Here is a 7,590-nt window from a genome sequence, read left to right on the forward strand (position 1 = left end):
TTCTGGAGCATGTTACATCACCATGTTGATCAAATGGACACAAATCTGTAATGTGGGTATTAGTTTTATTGATGGATAGTGGACACAGTGAGAGAACCCAGAGAGATTTACGTACTGTCCTTAGAGCCAAAATGTCAGAAAAGCTGAAATTTCTCTGGGGGCTTTTCTACTATTCATGATGAAATGGTCTGTGGCAAAGATAAGAACAAAAGAGAAGAATATAAAAATCCCAGGATGAAATTTTTAGAGACATACCCTCTTTGCACAAATATCACTAGGTAATTAATCAGGTCGCTATATTTTGTTTCAATGAAATATTGATTATCAAGTGGGAGTTAAAGAAAGAGAAGATAGATGGAAGAAAGGAGAAATGAAAGAATGAAGAAACATGTTCAGAGGAAGAGAAATTTTAACCTGCAAAAACATTTGCCAAATTGTTCTCCTTCACAATTGCACATGATTTAAGTCTTCATAGTGCCCAATCCTATGATATTTGTGGATATCATGGAGTCGGTCAGCTTTCCTAGGATACTGCAAGACCATCTAAATTCTGTCATTGGAACATTGTACCAGGATACCAGGGAGTTTTTTTGTTACTATGGAAAATCACAACAGAAGTAACACTAAGTCCTTATATATGTTTCTGAGGGTTTTTAAATATCCTACTGAAATTAAAATCCACTTAAGTTGTTAGAATAATCAGACATATCTTTGATTTACTACTTTGAGTTCACTTTCTTCCCCACAACCTCCTCATGGCATTTTTCACCTCTGCATTTCTGAGTCTGTAGATGATGGGGTTCAGCATGGGGGTGATCAGTGTATAGAACATAGCCACCAATTTGTCCTCAGTGAAGGTGGATGTCTTAGTTTGCTAATGCTGCAGAATGCAAAACACCAGAGATGGATAGGCTTTTATAAAACGGGGGTTTATTTGGCTATACAGTTACAGTCTTAAGGCCACAAAGCGTCCAAGGTAACACATCAGCAACCGGGCACCTTCACCTGAGGATGGCCAATGGCGTCCGGATCAGCAACCGGGCACCTTCACCTGAGGATGGCCAATAGCCTCCGGAAAACCTCTGTTAGCTAGGAAGGCAGCTGACATCTGCTCCAAAGCTCCGGCCTCAAAACGGCTTTCTCCCAGGACGTTCCTCTCTAGCAAGCTTGCTCCTCTTCAAAACATCACTCCCAGCTGCACTCTCTTTCTTCCCCCCAAGTCAGCTCATTTATATAGCTCCACCGATCAAGGCCCACCCCGAATGGGTGGGACCACGCCTCCATGGGAACATCTCATCAAAATTATCTCCCACAGCTGGGTGGGGCACACTCCAAGCAAATCTAACCAGCACCAAAACGTCTGCCCCACACAAGACCACAAAGATAATGGCATTTGGGGGACACAATACACTCAAACTGGCACATTCCACCCCCTGGACCCCAAAATGACATTATCTTTCCAAATACAAAATACATCCATTCCATCACAATACCACAAAAACTTAAATCATTTCAGTAACAATAGTCAAGTACAAAATCCCATCAAAATCAATTTAGGCATCGCCAATCCTAAGGCATAATTTTCCTTTAGCTGTGGATCTGTGAACCTAGAACAAGTTATGTGCTCCCAATATACAAAGGATAGACATTCACAGGATAAACATTTCCATTGCCATAAGGAGAAACAGTAAGGAAAACAGGGTTAACAGGAGCAAAACAGTTCCTAAAACCCACAGGACATACTCCATTAGATTTCAAAGTCCGAGAGTCATTTACAGAACAATGTTGCATCCTTGGGGCTTGAGAGAGCGGGAGTCTAACGCTTCCCAAGTGCCTCTGTGGCAGCCCTTTTCTCTCCAAATGCTTGGGTGAGTGCTCCAACATATCCACACATTGGGGAGACCACCTTCTCGGCCCCACCCTCCTCAAACATCGGGGCAGCTCCCGGATTCCCTTCCATCTCCGGGGCACACGCTCAACCCCTTCAGAACAGTGTGGTGGCAGCCAGGCTCTCCCCAATTCCCTGGAAATGTGCTCCAACCTCTTTGGGACCTGAGGTGGCAAAACTCTTCCAGAGCATCGAGGCGGAAAGCCCGCCCTCGACCTCCAGGGCAAACTCACCCTTTCCATGCGTGTGGGCTGCTCCGCTCTCCCAGCCCGAGACCTCCTGACTCCAGACCTCATCCTCCATGGCTCTGTCTTTGAAGAGATTTTTACTTTAATTTTTTCCTTGTCTGTCTCCTCCAATCCAGACCGGCAATGGCTCTGTCTATAAAGATCTCGCAAAAATTCTGTTGGCTTCGCATGAAGCATGCAGGGGTCAAAGCCATTAGACAATAGGACTTTCCACAAATCCTTTCTGCTTAACTCCTTTTTCAATCTTGGCTTGTACTGAAATGGCGGCTGGGTTCCATGTTTGGTTATGTCCTCACGTTGGGCTGTAGCTTCTGGGATTCCACCCCCTGGAAGCTTGCAATTTTCCAAGCGATCAACTTCTGGTTTCTTTGAACCCAAGAGTTCAGTTCTAAGTTTATCTCTCTCTGCTCGCATTTTACTATAAGCTGCAAGAAGAAGCCAGGATACATCCTCCACATGTAGTCTGGAAATCTCCTCAGCTAAGTATTCCAGGTTGTCGTTTTCAAATTCTTCCTTCCATCTGACACCAGGACTCAATTTTGCCAAATTCTGTGCCACTTTAAAACAAGGATCGCCTTTCTTCCAGTTTACAACAACACATTCATCATTTCTGTTCAAGTCCTCATCAGAAGTATATTTAGACTCCATATTTCCACAAACAGTCTCTTTAAAGCAGTTTTGGCCTTTTCTATCAAGCTCCTCACAATTCTTCCATAGTCCTCCCCTTATCCATTTAAAAAGCCGTTCCAACATGTTTGGTATTTGCAAACTCAGCAGCAAAAGCACCCTACTTCTCTGGTACCAAAATCTGTTCTAGTTTGCTAATGCTGCAGAATGCAAAACACCAGAGATGGATAGGCTTTTATAAAACGGGGGTTTATTTGGCTATACAGTTACAGTCTTAAGGCCACAAAGCGTCCAAGGTAACACATCAGCAACCGGGCACCTTCACCTGAGGATGGCCAATAGCCTCCGGAAAACCTCTGTTAGCTAGGAAGGCAGCTGGCATCTGCTCCAAAGCTCCGGCCTCAAAACGGCTTTCTCCCAGGACGTTCCTCTCTAGCAAGCTTGCTCCTCTTCAAAACATCACTCCCAGCTGCACTCTCTTTCTTCCCCCCAAGTCAGCTCATTTATATAGCTCCACCAATCAAGGCCCACCCCAAATGGGTGGGACCACGCCTCCATGGGAACATCTCATCAAAATTATCTCCCACAGCTGGGTGGGGCACACTCCAAGCAAATCTAACCAGCACCAAAACGTCTGCCCCACACAAGACCACAAAGATAATGGCATTTGGGGGACACAATACACTCAAACTGGCACAGTGGAGGAGGGTCGGATGTAGAGGAAGATGGCAGGTCCAAAGACCAAGATGACCACTGTGATGTGGGAGGCACAGGTAGAGAGAGCTTTGCACCTCCCCTCTGCAGAATGGTTCCTCAAGTGGACCAGGATGATGATATAGGAGGACACCAAGACGAGGAAGGAACATGGGGTCATTAAGCTGTTGACTATTATAGTGACCCCCTCTACAAAGGTGTTCATGCCTGCAAGCTTGAATAATGGCTGGAGGTCACAGAAGTAGTGGTCAATCACATTAGGGCCACAGAAGGGCAATTGAACGGTGATAGAAATCTGAATTATGAGTGTAAAAAGCCCCCCAGCCAGGAACCAGCAACTAGTACATGACACAATTCACAGCTCATAATGGACATATAATGAAGAGACTTGCAGATGGCCACATAGTGGTCATAAGCCATCACCACCAGCAAAAGGATCTCAGTGACCCCAACGAAATGGAAGAAGAACACCTGAGCCAGACAACCCTCCAGGAAAATGGACTTGACCTTTGCAAGTAAGTCTATGATTAATTTAGGGACGACAGTAGAGGAGTAACTAATCTCCACCAGGGACAGGTAGCTAAGGAAGAATTACTAGGGGAATGCAGACTCTTGCTGATCCTGACTGTCAGGATGATGAGGCCATTGCCCACCACTGTGGCCAGGTACACGGGAAGAAACACCACAAAGCACACTCTCTGCACCCCTGGATCCTGGAAAAGGCCAGTAGAAATGAGCTCAGTCACATTATTTCTACTGGCCATGGATTCCATTTGGGGAACATGATTCATAGAAGAAGAGTCCTCTGACAGAAAAAAATTCAATCATATATCTTATCCCTCATATTTGTTTAGCATTGTAAGTTTATAGAAACCTTTCACATGTATTATCTCACTGATTTTGTTTTTTTATACATGTAGTTATGAAAGTTTATCCCTTCAGTGCTCAACTGTCTACTCTGCAAGATACTCTTAAAGACAGTTCACAAAATCCCATGGCTCCAATGTTACAATTAAGAAAAATCAGGCACAGAGAGGTTATGAATTAGTAAAGTATCCCTGTGAGGAGTAGATCCAAAATTAGAACCAGATCATTTTATTCAAACTTGTTTATTATTTCAAGTACACCAGAAAGAAAAATAAAAATCTCAGCACTAAAATTCACCTATATTAATTGTTAACATTTCTCCCAATCACAATATTTTTTCATCAATCTTTTGCCTTAAGAGATTCTCAAGGGAACCTCCCCTGATCTGTTGTTTCCTCCATTGATCCCTCAGAAATGGCATTCTCATTGATACTTCTCCCATTCTAAAGAGTTTCTTTGATATTATCTTTACTTGAACTACAAAGTATCTTTATGGTCTCAGGCCATAAATATTCTGTCACCCAATCCCATGGCCTCATGAATTTTTGCAAATATTTTGAGAAAATTATGACACCCAACAGTGAAGCAGACATACAGAAGTTGATGAGAGTATAGCCCACAATCAAACAATAGTTTCAACATAATGCATGGGTATGCACAGGTTTCCTTGTTTCTATGTTAAAGTTTGCTGTCCACTGAAAATTGGCGGCAGGTGAGGATTAATTTAATTCATTCAGGAATCAAATAATTTTCAGGCTCTGGCCATGTGCCTAGTTGTCCGGCGCCGCCCCGCTCGACCCCTGTTCCCCGGCCGGCGAGGGGAGAAACAAGGGATGAGAGAGAGAGAGATGCAGACCACGCAAACTGACCTGGCTGGAAGTCACGACTCGAGCCACACGGCGGTTGCGAGAGCAAGTCTTTTACTGAAGCTAGATAAGCATTCTCTGTTACAGGTTTCCACGCGGGGCAGAGTGCCTCGCGGGAGAGCAGCCTCGATGTGGCCGTCAGGTACGGCTCCTAGTGGGCTGTCTCCCCGAGGTTCGCTTGGGCAAACTCTTAAGTACTCTACTCATAACCAATGATCTAGCGCCGCGCATATGCACTCAATTGGCAGATAGGAATAGTGAGTGTGCACGTCATAAGCGGAAGCAGGATATGGGCGCCATCTTGGCTCATTCGATGGGCGGGGGGACTTTGGAGCAGGTTTACAGCGCATGCGCTATGCCCGTCCCGGGAGACGGCTCTCCACACCTAGTGATTCAGGACATATTAAAGAAGAGTGAAAGGCAGTCCTTACCCTCAGAAAGCATAAAAATCTGTGCAATTTAAAGAGCACACTTGTGAAATGAGACAGAAAAATACTTTAAGATTTCTCTGCATTTAAAATCACTTTAAAGAATCTCTTTTCTGTCTCATCTTTCCTTCACTTGTGCTAATATCCTGAAAATGGATTATACACCCCCCAAATTTCTTTCATGGTGAAAATTTGAAAAGCTATGCAAAACGAAAATCTGCTGAGAGAATCTTCAGTAATTTGCCTCGGTAGAAACTGGAGAAAAATGTGGATTGAACAGGTTAAAAGAAGGACACTAGAGACCAACCTAAAGGGCAAGAAGAAGCAAGTTGGGGCTTGCTTATTGGATCAGAGGAAGGGAAATCGGGGGGGGGGGGGCATCAAAAACAACGTAAGAAGACTGGGAAATAGTCGAGTCTTCAGGAAATTACAGCTCATGGTTACCTGATGAGCATTTTTGTAGTCATCCCAACAACCACACAACATCACATGCTGCTGTCCTTTATTCAGCATCTTTATGTGCTGGGCTGTAGATAGAACTTTAAAATCATCCCCACATTTAATTTTACTACTTTCACGTAGGTAATTGATAGATGAGGAAACTGAAGCTGAAAGGTTAAGCAACTTGCCCAAAGAAACACACTTCATGAGGGGTGAAGTCAGGGCTGAAACCCAAGTCTATCCAAAGGAAAGAGAGGGTAAGTGACCATATCTCACCCAGAAGAGAACGGGATGAGTCATTCCAGTGTGTTAGAGAAATGACATCAACCCATGGCTAATGCAAAAACTTATCCAGGTTCATTTATTATGCTTTCTTCATAGACAGCAGGAGTATTACAGGAAACCCCAATTCATGGGAATGATTTGATAGCATAAACTCTGAAAATGAAAGACCAAGATACAGAGCAGAGTGTGACACTCAAGTATTTCCCTTTTCTTTGTGACTCCCAGGATTTGGACAGGAGATAGAGCTGCAGTTAGTGAGTCATTGTCTCCTGGAGGGATGAACTGACATTGCACCTGTCACAACAAGGTTTAACTACAGCATTATCTCACTCCTCATCCCTAAGCCTGAAACATTAGTCACCTCTAACTCATGCCTCTCCCCTGCCTCCCATATTTATACAATCCACTCAGCCTGTCTACTTTACCAGTTCTTTCCTCTGTCTTCCTGCAACCTCACCTTCAGGCAGGACTATAAGCTCCTGCGAGGATTACTGCAGCATCTCACATGCTCCATCTCTCTCCCAGTGTGCCAGCCTTCACTCCCCAGTTTATTCTGCAACTGGAATTAGAAATTCTCCCTCACTCTCCCCCTGCTTGAATCATACAGAAATCACCTCTGTCTCCCTGTTGCCTGGCAATCATGCCTAAAGTCTTCTACCTGACCTTTAAGGTTTTCCACAATACTTGCCCAGGCCCCTTCAAACCAACCTTAATGCTCATTAAGAACAATATAACCTCAAATCTATTGAGAGCTCCTTCGAAACTCATGAATACAAGTTCATTCCCAGCAAAAGAGCATCCCTCATATTTTTCACATTACCTGATGAGCCCATCATCTCTGCATACTCTCCAAATCCTGCCCACTCAGTCATGCCCATTGTTTATGAAGCCTTCCCTGGTGGCTTCAACTCTCATCCATTTAGCTCTGCATTCAACTCTGGAAATTAAATGAAGTGATCATTCTGTTCAGTGCAATAAAGCACATGGTGTTCAGCTCATCATAAGCCTTAATAAATGTAAATTATGTTTATTATTTACTTCTCAAATGCAAATCAGATCCAGCCATGCATTTCCATTGCCTACAAGACTAAGTCCAATATCATTAGCATGGCATGTAAGACCTTGTTCATTTTTCCAGATTCAATTGTTATCACTCCCCTGAACCTATACTGCATCCACTTGAACTATGTCTCATTCTCCCAACTTGCTCTCACACCTCCATGCCT

General features: G+C 43.9%; 1 pseudogene; it reads right to left on the reverse strand.

Moving 5' to 3' along the window:
* Nucleotides 1–730: 730 nt before the first annotated feature.
* On the reverse strand, nucleotides 731–4,241 carry LOC119537726 (annotated as a pseudogene).
* Between the last annotated feature and the right edge of the window lie 3,349 nt (nucleotides 4,242–7,590).

This window comes from Choloepus didactylus, chromosome 6 (genome assembly GCF_015220235.1).
Source record: "Choloepus didactylus isolate mChoDid1 chromosome 6, mChoDid1.pri, whole genome shotgun sequence".
Taxonomy (NCBI): domain Eukaryota; kingdom Metazoa; phylum Chordata; class Mammalia; order Pilosa; family Megalonychidae; genus Choloepus; species Choloepus didactylus.